The following is a 15,301-nucleotide window of genomic DNA, read 5'->3' as shown; positions in this document are numbered from 1 at the left end:
TATTGTTAAGTTATTTGTTATATTTCAAACCATTGAATTTTGAATAGAGTATAGCATACATTAATTAATAGCAAATGAGCAATACAATAACACCTTTGAAACTTTTATACCTATAACTTATCACACAATACTATAAAACGTTTTCGACAATACTCCCATTCTGAATTGGCCTATTTATTAGGATGATGTTTACACGCAATCCTTTTTACCATATCATCGTTTTTATTACAAAAAATTTTGTCAGTTTTCGATTCTACAAAGAAGCTATGAAAAGTAGAAAATGTTTAACATCGTCGTATTTAATCTCGTCGCAATGAGACATAATTTAACCTTCTAAATATAGAAGTTCTAAGACTGAGACACTATTGTGTTTGTGTCTGCAGAAGACGCCGACCTGTATATAAAATATGAAAAACTAAGTAATGCTTTCAACTTTCGTAAATAAACCTTATAATGTTCTCTTGTTTTAAATTGATGATATGATACATAAACAATACTTTTACTTAGAAATTAATGTACTTTTAACAATATCTTATTGAGGTTTTTTATTACTGTCCCCACTCTGACTGTAGTTGCGAAATTTCGATGAACACTTTCCTTATCATATCTTTCTTTATGTTGCCTACTCATTCAGTTTATCGAAGAGCGGCTTTTGTGTAGTTGAGTCATTTCAAGAAACTTATTTGTAAGTCCTTTGTTTGCATTATATAGGCCTATTGTTCATTATGTTATTTATTAATATAAAACTGTAGAAGATTAATAAATTGTTTTATATTTCAATTAAGGTTAATAAATACATAATTTGGTCAATTCTGGTAAAAAGATAACTTATTTAAGTTCGCTCGAGGCCGCTTTTTATCCTTTATAGACGATGCATTTGACTTCTGTCTCGCCTAACCTTAAACGATGACTAAACCTAAGATTGTACATGCTTGCTCAGAAGAAACCCTTTCAATCTATTCTTGAAGACTCCTAAGTTATAAATAAGAAAAAGACTAATGTATAGCTACTTCCGCTATGTAGCTGTAGTCGTGAAATAAAGTGCACCGCCCGCCAGCCCGCTGATAAATGCGCATACGGCAAACGAAGGAGTAATGTTACACCGATTAGTACCAAACACCGAGACTCTCGAGTCCCATTGCCATTTCAGATGAGCAGTTTTTCTAGCGCTCGCTCATTTCTGACTTGATCTCACAGTGAAACTCTGAGCGTAATCGTTTCTAAGTAAGAAAAGGACTAATATATATCTACTTCCGCTATGTAGCAGTAGTCAAACACCTAGTGATCACACGATGATGGCACTAATCGGTCCGGATGATGCCTCGTGGAGGGGTGAAACACATGTTGAGTGATTTAACGGTGGTAGTTGTATAACTCGCATTGTTTGCCGCATGTGCATTTATCAGCGGGCTGGCGGGCGGTGCTCTTCATTGCACGATTACTGCTGCATAGCGGAAGTAGCTATATATTAGTTCTTTTTCTTACTTAGGATGGACTTCCGCAAAGTAATGCCTGAATCCATTAGATATTTAAGTTATAAATGCTTGAAACCACTGATGCTGATAGTATGTTCCACTCTATGGTTTTTTGCACTATAAAACTATTATTATATATGTAGAAGCATAAACGGTCTTTTTTCAAATCTGTGATATGTCTTTGTCCAGCTGTGGACGATCTACTACTGGAATGATGATAAAGTAATGTTTTAAGCATTTTTTTGTCTTCGCTGTTTAGTTTCAAATTTTTTTTCAAATGTATTAATCATATAAATTAGATATATTCGTCCTAAATTAAGGCATGTATTGTTTCAGTCTGATATAAATTTGTAGTTAAATGAATTTAGTAGCAAAGATAAGATTCGTAGTCCCATCTGTTTTAGTTCTCAGGATATTCGCCGACGAATCGCCGCAAAATTACATTACACCCATTCTGAATTGGTCTGTTTGTTAGGATGAATTAATGGAATACGTTTACACGCGATCATTTATACTATAATATTACTTTTATTTCAGTTTTTTTTTCTGGTTTTGATTCATATGTTCATAGAATTATTTTCCTACGCGGTTTAAGTAGAATTTTTTGGGAAAGCCTTAGTCCAGCAGTGAACTTGCAGCTGAAATGATGATTACGTTTATCCTAGGATCATTTAATGTGATTAATGATACGTAATGAGACGAGTTCTGATAGAGCCTAATTTGATTGTAATTAGAATCAAATTGAGCTGCCTGTAATGGCATCCTTTAGCTTAGAGCATATGAATAGTAGCATAAAAAGAAGTTTTTTTTTGTCATTACTACCAAATATTCTCAAGAAATTCACACGCTTTAATATCACTATTAAATCTGTTAAAAAATGTTTTATATTTATTTTTGCAACAATCCTAGAAAAAAAATCTTCAGTTTTTATTTTTAATTCTGAAATGTAAAATAGGAACATGTTAGTATATATCACTAATTTAAGTCCGTTTTTATAGCTAATAAAATTAATTGAATTACTCGTTGTATTGTTTTAAAAAATTCCTCCAATATTTGATATATTCATATATTTGAGTACTATTACTATTTTAGATATACATATTGTCAAGAGTATGGTGTCTTATTTTCAAAGATATTAATATCAAACAATGAAATTATAACACTATATTAACCTTATTCCAGAGGTATAATATCAGTATAATCTACCTGTACGAGTAATAAAATTCTCATTTCACATATAAGTTAAACATTTTCAATAAAGATGTCAAAGTTCAATAAGTACATAATCCCGCCTTTATTGTCGTCGGTTCCCGAGAGAAGGCATTCCGGATAAAGAACTACAGGCTCACAAAGCGGGCTTAAAGCTGCAGTGAGCTTATTTTAGAAAATTTCTTGGGTCTGTTTTCTTTCCTTATTTTTTTAATAAATCGACCTTTTTGAACCGTCTCTCGTAACAATATTTCAAAAGTTAATAACCTTATCACGAGATGGAGAAAACAATTGTTTACATCCAAATATAGTTCTATTTATATAACTGATTATAAAGTCCTTGTTCAGCATACTGTACTTTAAGCTAGATGATGTTGTACGATGTTATAAATCGCAGGTTCTCCTATTTGGATTTACTCTCGCGTCTCCTCTCGTGGTCACCACTCGCGAAACTTTCAGTTCCACCGGCCTTCAGTTGCACAAGTGATGTGACACCCCCACCCACTCCCACTTCGAACTTAGTTCTCTTGTGGATATTCTACTTTTAATTCAATCTAGCGACGAAGCTCCGAGCAAAGCTCGTTGCTCTTTGGGTGTCTTTGAGTCTTCTTAAAAGGTTTATCGTAAATAACCACGTCTAAGTCATCCCCAGCAAGAAACACTGGTCAAAGAATATCGTTTTCAGAAATATTGCAATTTCATCTGATATTAAAAGTACTTAAACTTGCTTAAAGTTCAAGGTCAAATAAAAATGAAAAATTGTTTTGAGAATTACCGTCTTTATGTAAGAAACAAAACTTGAAATACATTAGCCATTACATTCATGTTTTATTTATTTGATGTGGAAAATTTTAACATTTTTCCTTTCCATATTTTTCTCGAGAGACAAATAGCTCTACGACGTCTTCATTTGACAAGGGTTGCGTAGTCTTTATGTCGGGCATATCTTAACGTGTTTTTCTTTTTATATCATTTATATTTATTTCTGCAACACGGTTTTTCTTGCTTATAATAAGTTAAAAGTAAAATACAAAACATTTGGACGATTTAGTATATAAAAAAGTTTCTTTAATCTTTAATGTTACATTAACACAGTGTAAAAAATAAATAAAAATTACAGGCTTTATGTGTGCCGATTTTTTGTGGTATCCTCATAGGAGTCATAAAAAATCCTCGTAGCTTTAATGACTCTACGATAGAGGAGTTCAATCTGATTCTGGTTTCTTTTAAAATGGGCTCTTCTGGCTGTCTTCTCATTACGCACATTCAATAATATTACCATTGTCACTGTGAATGATGCTATGTTAATAATAACATGAAAAATGCATTATTAAATTAGTATTACTCTTTTTGACTATGCGATATTTAATTTTTAGAAATTATAATCATTTTTAATTATAAATGAAAAACTATGTTTTTACAAACAAATAACTGATGTTTCGAGTTACGAAAAAATCACTTAAAGGCAATACGCATCTATTTTAGATGGCCTGTTTCAACGTTTAAATTATTGATAGAAACGCCTCAAATTATATTTTATTCTAATTCTAAAACAGCATATTGTAAGGTGGTTCATATATGTAGAATATAAACGCACGCTGTTTAATTTAAATAATTTCAGTATTCATAGCTACATAACCGGGAGATATCGAAGTCATTGACCGCTGGAACGAAATATAAATGTTACGTTGAATATATTATAGCATATGAATGGTGAATTTTTCACGGAATATTTTAGTGCGGAACTGGTTATAGCTCAGTTCACTACATCGAAAGTGCTCAATAAATTCACCTTTACGATATGAATGCATGAACTAACGACAGTGTGAATCTATTATGCCACCTATTAAATAGTGAAACAACATCGATAGATTTGAATTTCGAATATAAAATTTTAGTACTGAGTTTATTTATTACACAAGATTTATTTTCATATTTGGATAGAAACCACACATACGAGCACTTTGGAGTAAAATAAATATGAATATATTGTAGGATATTTTTTGTGTATGTTATTGTAGGATCTTTTAAGATAGCTCTGGACCATACATAGTTTTCTATTTTAAAAGAGGCACTCCTGAAAAGCTTTCTTAAACGCAAAGAGTATTATGTACTACATTCCTTTGAACTGGTTACAATTTTTTTTAAATAATCAGAGCGATTGGTTATATGTGTGAAAGTTTTGAAACAGTATGTAAAGTTATTTTCCGGCAAAAAACTTTAAAGTTAAGCCTATTTAAAATCACACTCTGTAAAGAGATCACTCTCAAATATATAATATTAACTTCTTCTTTTGGCAGTACAGTCTGCAGGGACAGGAAGTAAAAAATAATTAATTTTCAATATGTATTAATTCGCTTAAAAACGCTATTTTTGCGTGTTATTTTAATATTTCTTAAATTATTGATTTTTGTGGGTTGCATCATACACTAGTAAACGTACATAAGCGATACTATATATATGTATACATTTTAGAGCTTTAATAGCTGTAACCAATCACCATGTAAATGACGGAGTAGATAGTATTTTTTTTAAAAAAAAAAACATGATTTCAGCGTTGCTGTCCACACTTAACATTAGTACGGTGATAATGATAATGGAGTCTGTGACCATATTTGTGATGACCGAAAGAGTACTTCAAGTAATAATTATAGTTCTTCTGATCGTGTTTGAACTACGTAAAATATTTAGATGGTTACTCAATTTTTTTAAATATTGTGTATAAAGTGAAGAAAACCATCACTCTTTTAACTTGGTGATGATAATGTGCCTTTATAACATACTGCTGCAACATGCTTTCAAAACAAGACGATGACGAAAGTTAAATCGGATGTCAGTGGTGATTTCTCAAGCTGCGTTGCTTCGTAAACATTAAGCTGCATTTCCACTAGAGATATGTGGATGCGTATCGTGAGATGTTTGTTATGAACCAATAGAGTCACTCCATTTACATTGCCAGTTGAAAATACTCCATGCATATCTCTAATGGAAACGTAGCCTAAATCTTTATGATGTAAACTATATGTAGTTACCGCGTTGAAAATGTACTTTTATAGGATAGACATATGCTATATTTTAAACACTACATTCATTATAATTATCATTTTTCCAGGCACAGGATATCAACTGCTGGTCAAAGATATTCCAGGATACCTGTTGGAAATGGCTTGAATCCAGTATCTTTGATATATAAGTACCCGTGGTATAGGAAGAGGTTTTCTTTGAACCATCGAAGCTTCCAGATCTCTGCCAACGCTGTTACAATTTTAATTGAATTTAAGAAGATTTTCTAAAAATAGTTTTATTTAAAGTGTCTTTTAACAAACACTGTAACTATATTAGTGATTTCGGCTAAACTAATATCACTATATTTTTAATATAAACAAATAAAACACCATTGAGGCTATTTAAACATATAGATATGTAATTTTTGCGAAGCACATATTTTCACTATAAATTTTATCCAGAATACAATTGCTTGTATATTCAAAATCGCGCAGAAAAGGTTTACCAGCAAACGAAGATAAAGTTCCATAAAAATATGGTTTAAATATAAAAATAAGTTAGTTCCTATTTACTTTATCTTAGGAATTTGTAAGCCGTCGCTAAGTTGGTATAATTAAGTAGATGACTTTCGAAAATTATTGACTTGTCGGAGTGCCGTCTACGAGATGTCGGCCATTGAATTTTGTCGGGGAGAGTGAAAATGATTAATTAATGCCGCGCGCCTCGGCGTATTGTCGGCGTCGACTTTCTTTATTGAATCAGTGTAAAAGTAACGAAATTTAATATGTGCCATGACTGTTCCCTTTGTTCCTAAAAGTATTGTCTAAAAATTTTGCCAAAGCTTTTTTTTTTATTTTGAACTGACCTCATTCGATGTATTGATTATTTATGGAAAGTGGCGGTCATTATGACCATAAATTACCGTAAAAACTCTCGTACTTGTAGATTATAAAGGTTTTAAAAATGACATACAAACTTCCTTAGCTCTACAATAATCTTTTTAACATCATCTACATAGTCATTATTGTATATCTCTTTCCTAACTATATCCATGGGGGATATACCATAATCGCAATACTTAACAGGCGGGTAGACGATTGCAGTAATAGTAGGTAAGTAGTAGATAGGTAGGTAGAAGGTAGGTAGTAGGTAGGTAGAAGGTAGGTGGTACGTAGGTAGGTAGTAGGTAGGTAGGTGGTAGGTAGGTAGTAAGTAGGTGGTAGGTAGGTAGGTAGTAGGTAGGTAGGTAGAAGGTAAGTAGGTGGTAGGTAGGTAGTAGGTAGTAGGTAGGTAGGTGGTAGGTAGGTAGTAGGTAGGTAGAAGGTAGGTAGGTGGTAGGTAGGTAGTAAGTAGGTAGGTAGGTGGTAGGTAGGTAGTAGGTAGTAGGTAGGTAGTGAGTAGGTAGTAGGTAAGTAGTAGGCAGGTAGTAGATTAGTAGGTAGGTTGTAGGTTGGTAGTATAGTACGTGGAGGACACTGCTGCCCATCTTCAGGAATCTTGTTTGTGAGCAGTAGCAATCGTTTATATTGAATACACAAAATGTGAATTGCGTGAGATTGTATCCCAAAAATCAAACCCGCGACCGACGATCACAAGTCTCTACCATGTAGCTACTGCTCGCAATACCTAATAATAATAGTAATAGTAGGTAAATAGGCTGTAACGGAATATACGACTAAGTTAATTCTGTTCACCATCATTATTTCCACTGTAGGGTACCCACGGCTGAACATAGGCTTCCCACACACATGACCATTAGGGCCGGCTGGAGGTTGCAATGTTTTTAATTATAGTCACTACCCTCTTCTACTATCACGAGAAGCATAATTAGAGAAATATATAAAGTAATATTTAATTTATAATTATTATAAGATAGATAAACTGACTTATAAAATTGGTTTTATTATACAATTTTGTAAAGAAATACGTTAGAATTTTTTCTTACAGGAACGCTGGTTCAGGAAAAATTTGGAACCTGTACGTTAAACTGCCTTGCTCGACGATACGCTATATATTGTATATCGCATTCATTATAAATACGATTAAAAGCGGGATATTTTTATAGCTTTTTAAGTAAACTAATATTATATTTAAACTCAATATTAACTTATACTTTGATAAAGATAAAAGCGCTTAAGTACCTGAAATAATAAAATATGAAATAAAAATGAAATATATTGTTTATTGAATACATCTCGAGTGTTAAAAATCACAACGGCACGTTTCAATTAATGTATTCATCACCGTGTGCAACGAATACCGGATTTTGTTTGACGAAAACGCTCGTGCTCGGCGTGTTTGAACACAATCCGAGGATCCGTTGAACATCGCTGTTTGTTACCGATACCTGCTTTTGTTTGCTTGGTTTAATACTTCTCTATGAACAATGATCTTTCTCAGAAATTTAATTTCAGAGTTGTTATTTCGGCTCTGTGATATAATTCTTATATAATTAACACTGAAAGTGGGGATGAAGGTGTTTAATACAGAAAAAATAGAGTTCATAAAGCCCTCTAGATGTGAAGCTATTTATTTTTATGCTCCGATATGTAATATGTGGCTGGAAAGATTAAAAAAGTTGGGTTTTGTTAGTTTGGGTGATTGGTTGCAGGTGTAAAAAAAATAAAATGGGGTGAATGTACTGCACGTTATCCTCACTAGTGTATGGTGAAACCTATCCTAAAAAATTAATAATTTCAGAAATATTAAATAACACGTAGTAATAGCGTTTTTAAGCGAAATAATACATATTTAAAATTAATTATTGTTTACTTCCTATCCCTGCAGACTGTACTGCAAGAAGAAGAAGTTAACGTTATATTTTTCATAGTGATCTCTTTATGGAGTGTGATTTAAAATAGGTTTTACTTAAAAGTTTTTTGCTGGCAAATTATCTATACACTTACGGCTTTAAAGCTTTTACACTTTTTTTAGAAACTATTAGTTTATTATTATTATATTAGGTTAGTCCTTGTACACACATGTATATATATATATATACATATACAAGGACTAGCCTTCTTATTCCACATCAGATTTAACTGATTGTTTATTGGTGTAAAAGCTTTAAAGGGGCGCATGTTCAGGTCATATGCATATCACCAATTAAATGTAGTTAAAAAATGTTTATCATCATAATCATATCAGCCGTAAGAAGACAAGTTCTGGACATAGTGCCCTAATAGACCGATCGAAAGCGGCCTACATCCATCGACTTCCGAATTTGCTACCAGCTGAATAATAATGCTAGTTCAATATTTATAAAAACTGCTAATATATATATTTTTTAAATATTTATCAGTGTATAGTGGAATAAACATTGCATCGCTATTCGTAGCTGATATTTCGAATAAATAGGTTTGCTGACAGCAAGGGCCGGAAAACTCGGGCGCGCGTGACTTCATTGTAACGACTCCGCACTTGACGGAGGTGCCCAACTCCGACACAGATAAACTAGAACGTCTACGAATGTCTTGAGAAGAATTTTTTGGAGGCTTTCAATACATTTATTTATTTATTTTATTTTTCGTTTGACTCTTTATTGTTCATGGCTACCCATATGACACGGGCACAAGAAGCGATGCAAGCAATTGTCTTATTAAAAACAGCGATTTATTCCAGACAAACATTGGATGAACTTAGGTAAGAGTGTTAAATAAGTGATAGAATGGTTTGTAAATACGATGTGATTATTATAGATGAATCATAAAAATAACTGAGGTACCATTAAAATAATACAATGCATCAGAATATACACAGGTACTTGTCACTGTGGTATATAAACTACTTCAGTGACCAGATGGAGCTAAGTCCCTGTTTAGGTAGGTAAGCTCAAGCTTAGCTTAGGACTTAGCTCAGTGATTCCCAAAGTGGTCTATATCGACCCCTAGGGGTCTATAACAACCTGACAACCTGGTCCATGAAATTAAAATGGGGGTCCACGATAGTGGATCTCAACACATATACTGATAGTACCTATTTACTTACGTCATACTATCTTATAATATCAAAACATTTACATTATTTATAAAAGTACCTATGAAGTAAAAAAATTATTATATATGTTTATAAAATTGTGTAAGTTGTAGGATGTTGGTATTCGCTTTGTGGTCGCAATACATTTTGAACTTGTAAAAACTTACAGGAAGGAGAAATTTACAAGAAATCAATATCAGGTAAGTAGGGGGTCTACCCAACACGGAAAAACATGTCAAAGGGTCTACGACACAAAAAAAGTTTGGGGAACTCTGACTTAGCTGGATCTTATTTACACCCTTAAAATAAAACCACAATTAATGAATGAATTATATGAGATTGTATACCGGGAATCGAACTCGCGACTTACTGTCGCAAGTCTCAGTCTACCACAGAGCTACCACTGCTCAAATAATTCGTATATAAAATAAAATGAATTTATGTACACCGATGACTTGCGAATACACCTATAGGTATAGCTAACAGTAGATTAAGGTTATTCTAAAAAAGTATGATTGACAGGTTAAGCTGAACAATGTTCTCGTAAAAATAATAGAATAACATATTTTAAAAATATGTATGTAGCTGCGTCTATTACTGAAATATATTGAGAAAAAGGTTGCCATTTAAATTGAAATATTTCTATGTTAAAGAATAATTTAAATATAAATCACACTTTTAGTTCGTTCTGAATATTTTTAATTGTAATTGTAAGTATGTTAGATAAAAATAACATCCGTACAATGATCATTCAAATAACTTTTGAGCACCATCTGGTTTCAAATACATTTTGCCACAATAGAATATGAAATTTATTGGATGTTATTTACCAGTACAAGTGCTTTTTTATGTCGAACGCTTGCTTTGTTCTGACCGGCGAAGCGCTCAGTTTAAAAAAAAACGTACATTTTTTGTTAACTTTATTTTATTACCTCTTTTTTTCAGGAATGATGCACACAGATACATATAATATTTCCAAAAATATTTCAATTTTTCAGGCATTATGGTAACAGAAACAATGCACGTGACATTCGTGACACGTGACAGTCGTTAATGTCCTTTAATATAACTGGAACACAGACAATATTATATCCTATTTTTTTCAATATAAATAACAAAATTTATGTATATATGTATATATATAAATATGTGTATATAATATATATATAAAAATATATATATTAATTTTTATATATATATACTATTTTCAAAATGTTAACAGATCTTTGATGGATGCCTGTGTACGTATATACAAAAAAGGTTCTACGAGGTATATTACAACACCTTTCATTTGATAGTTTCAAATATAAAATTAAAAGATAAAATAATTTAATAAGTTAATCTTTTTGTAGCATTTTAAAAGTATATATCAAGAAGCCATTAGTATATTTACACAAGGTGTTTTTATTTTCCTTCTCAATTTGATTTTACTTTTTTACATTATTGTTCCGGTTTCATTATATTAACTAGTTTCACCAACCCTTATTTATTTATCTCTGCACCATCCAAACAGTTAATTGGTAGGGAATGCCTTCGGCATTAAGTTTGCCGTTATACATTGTAAAATGTATAAAATGTGTTTAAATAAATAAGTAAAATTTATAACTTAACCGAAATGTTTCGACCTTCCAAAGTTATATGATTAACACTATAATGTACACATGAAAATTGTTAAATTTCATCAAGTGTTGAGTTTCTGGGCGGCTTTTCTCAACAGATCAGAGTTCCGAGCTGGTAGAAGCTACTAGTTTTAATGTTAAAATAATTGACGTTTTAAAAGCACATGTAAAAGCCTACTTGAATAAGACCTTTTTAATTTTTTTTCGTATTCAGATAGCCAATCCAAGAGGTCAATATATCGTACCAAATCACATATAAGATAAAAGCACACATCGCGGTATACTGAATAAGTATTAATTACCGATGTACTGGATACTATTAAGTATTCCAATTTACTAATACTTGTTATGACCATATGCCTACGATGGTTTGGTAGAGAGTCAAAACCACCATGACAAACCACCATTATATTTATGCAATATCTCCTAACAGTCAAATCAAATAAGAAAATATATTACATTTGTAATTAACGTCTATTTTTATACCGCGGTTATAGGTGCTCTGAAAAATTTACATCGACGATAATATATATATGAGCGCGATGATAATGAAAATAAAGTAATAAAAAAATTAAAAAATTACCGATCTTTGTTATTTATGCTTAGCCTATTTCAAATGATTTTTTACATAGATGAACAAAAAGAGTAAATAAAAAAAACATGTTCGATCATGGTTTCCTTAAGCGATTTACATAACAAAGAAAGTTCTTATTCAGCTATACGAACCTTATCGAATTTAAAACACTTCATAAATGACTAAACCAAAATAAACGCTTAAGCGTGTCCCATCTAACAATGAAACAACATTACGGAGGCACTTTTGAATACACCCTTTAAAGCCCAAAGCTTTTATAACAGTTGCCAAGTTACTTCAATTAAATAGATGACTTTCGAAAATAAATCGAGTTTTCTAAGTCCCGACGGAGAGACGTCGAGTAGTGAATTTTATTAGCGAAGAAGAAAACAATTAATTGATATTTTTGGTAACAATTAATGAAGCCCGTGGGTTATTTGCGTGGAGTAATCAGAACCTTCTTGTATCGCTTTTAATTAAATAATAATGGGTGTAGTTAATGAATTTCTTACGTGTATCTATTTTTAATCTATTTATTTATATTTTATATAATGGCGGACTTAACATATAAAAATGAATTCATATTTCTTTTGGTCGTAGACCGATGGCCGTTAAAGCCTAAAGGCTCTATAGTGGCGACCACGAGCTGATAGATGCAGCTAGGGTAGGCTTCTCATTAGGTGGACCGACGACATAGTTAAAGTTCTTACGGGCAGCGCAAAGCCTTGCAGTGAGAGAGCTTCAGCAGAAGAGAAGAAGAAGAAATTCCCTTGGTAACGCTATAACTTAAGAACAACTTTATCGATTTTTTTTCTATAAGTACTTTATAGGAGGCCAAAAGAAAATATTAGAATAGCGCAAAAACTTAAAACAATTACTTTTGTAACTGCGTATCAGATACAAGGTACGTTTTATCGTAAGTTTAAAAAAAAAACAAATTGTAATTATTTGTTCCATATTTAATCAATAAGTGTAGTAGTAACTCACAATGACACATTCTATTGGAATGCGATAGGTCGATAACTTCTGACTGAACTAGCGGGATAGTCTTCAATAAAACTATTACGTACAATATTTTTTTATATCCTATAATTCAATTAATTCTTATAGATTTAATTTGAAAACACTGAAACTTTTTTTTTCTCGACTGTTAGTTTACGTAAAGAGTTGCAAAGTTTGCTGCGTGGAATAAATATTTGTTACTAGTATGACTCTTCATTGAAAGGTATTTAAAATTCGAAACACGGCCGGGTATTTGTAGGATATCGTACGAGCATTCATATTTTTGTAGTCACAAAAACTGAACAAGGTAGAGTCGATATATAAAATGTATCGTTATCGATATTCTCTCAGTATAACGCAAAACCATATATTTACTTTAGGCTACATAATACAACTATAGAGGTGTTCGGCTCTATAGTATATATTTTGAAGGTTGGCATGTTGACAGAAAAATTACCAGGAGTTGCGATATGTCACGTGTTCGATTCCTGGGGTACAGTTTTATATAGTTCACACTTTGTACATTAATTATAAAGGGCTGCCACTGGTCCTAAACAAGTTCCCATAGCATTGAGAGCAGGACACTCTATGTATCATAATATCACACTGCGATCACCAACCCGCATGTCAAGCGTGGTGATATATCCTGCCATAGATACCTTTGAGGAAGCTAGCTAAAAAGAGGACGAATAATTTATTTAGTTTATTAGCTTTATTAGCCCTGATTCCGGTGAAGATGTAAAAGTCAAAACGGCTAACAGTGCGCATCAACAATCGAATATAGCGAAGTTGCTTCTTTCACGAATAACTGTAATCATTTTGTCTTCAAAAATATTTATTTTTTGTTTAGCTTATACATTTATTCATATTATTTGCGACCTTTAATCATATAAATAATTGGTTATTAAAGAGTGTGAAAAGAAGAATCAATAGCTCAGCGACCATAATTATTTTTTTAAAAGAATTGTTTTTTTTTTTTACTTATTCGAAGTCTAATAGTGCATTTAAAAGTCAGTAAAAGATTTGGTGTTTCGTATGTATTACATTTCTTTCTAGAAATAGTACTTTCTAAGAAAAAATAAATTGACGTTTCATGCCTTACCGCAGGTAGTCACAAAGCCTTAAGTCTCAAATACATGGCTAGACATAACAGAGATTTTTCGTGGAAAACACATATTTTTCGTGGAACCAATATTTTAATAAAACGTATCGTCAGTACTATTTTGATTTATTTATACGAACATAACTCTTAACATTTTTCTTAAAGGTATGTATTTTATATAATCGTGTTATTGCGTTTGATTTTCTATTATTAATCTTTATTTATTGTATCATGGAGATATTTTTCAACCAAAACGAATTAAGATAATATATATATATATATATATATAATAATAATAAAGATAAAACATAAATTTAGTTTATTCAACATTGGAACATTTAACAAAACTCCTCGTTCAGAATAACTAATGTCCAAGATAAAATAAAAAAATTGTTTATAAAACTTTGGAACTTTTAAGAAACTTTATTGATCGTCAATTTTCAATTTATTTTCAATCCTTTTTATTTTTAACTCTACTTTTCTTCTCAAGGTGCAATAGTTGTGAAGAAAAAGCAGAAAGAAACTCCACAAAAGCGGTGAGGAGGTCCGTATACCAACCCAAGTAACCGATATAGCCTAGCGTATTGGTAAGTTGAGGCCACTGTAGGCCACATGTCGTATAGAACAGATAGCTTATGAGGTTTTAAGGTTCTCAGGTAGATAGCACTGACAACAAGGTAGACAGACGGACTTTTTAAAGTTGTCCGTAGAATAATGGATGCAGGTCATTTCTAAATGGCCTTATTGAAAAACACAGGACAACCTATGTATAACACATTTTTTTTTCAATATATATTTCAACACGTATGTTCTAGAGTGAAATTTATAATATATCTCTCAAAATTAATGAAAATCTTCATCTGATTTTTTATTAATAAATTAATTAATGACTAAAAGGAACGTATAATATACAACAATCTATGCGTGTCTCTATTAAATACATCTACCATTTGTTTGGCTTCCCAGGCGCATGGTACGAAATTTTACCGCAAATTACCTTCGTGGTTATCTAAGATCGGTACGTAACAGATTCTTCTCATTAATATTCTACTTGCAAAATTATTTAAATTTAACTGCGCTTTTACTTCCAATCAATTCACCACAAATATATACAATATATACATAGATATATGTATGTATACATATTTACATTTTAAATATCGTAGTTTAAAAGTCAGCTAGACTTTAACGGTACAAGTAACAATAATTAACTGAGAATTTTTATTTACATAGAGTGATGGATGTAACACACTTAAAGTCGTGTGTGTATAGTTCATTCGAAAGCTTAAAAGCTTTTACACCTATGTTCAAACACCCTGTATAAAGTGATAGTTCTGGA

The sequence above is a fragment of the Battus philenor genome, unplaced genomic scaffold (genome assembly GCF_028537555.1).
Source record: "Battus philenor isolate CCGP_79_NKW_IND1 unplaced genomic scaffold, ilBatPhil1.0.hap1 SCAF_10, whole genome shotgun sequence".
In the NCBI taxonomy this organism is placed as follows: Eukaryota; Metazoa; Arthropoda; class Insecta; order Lepidoptera; family Papilionidae; genus Battus; species Battus philenor.
The sequence above is the reverse complement of the archived record's forward strand: the minus strand, read 5'-3'. Positions refer to the sequence as shown.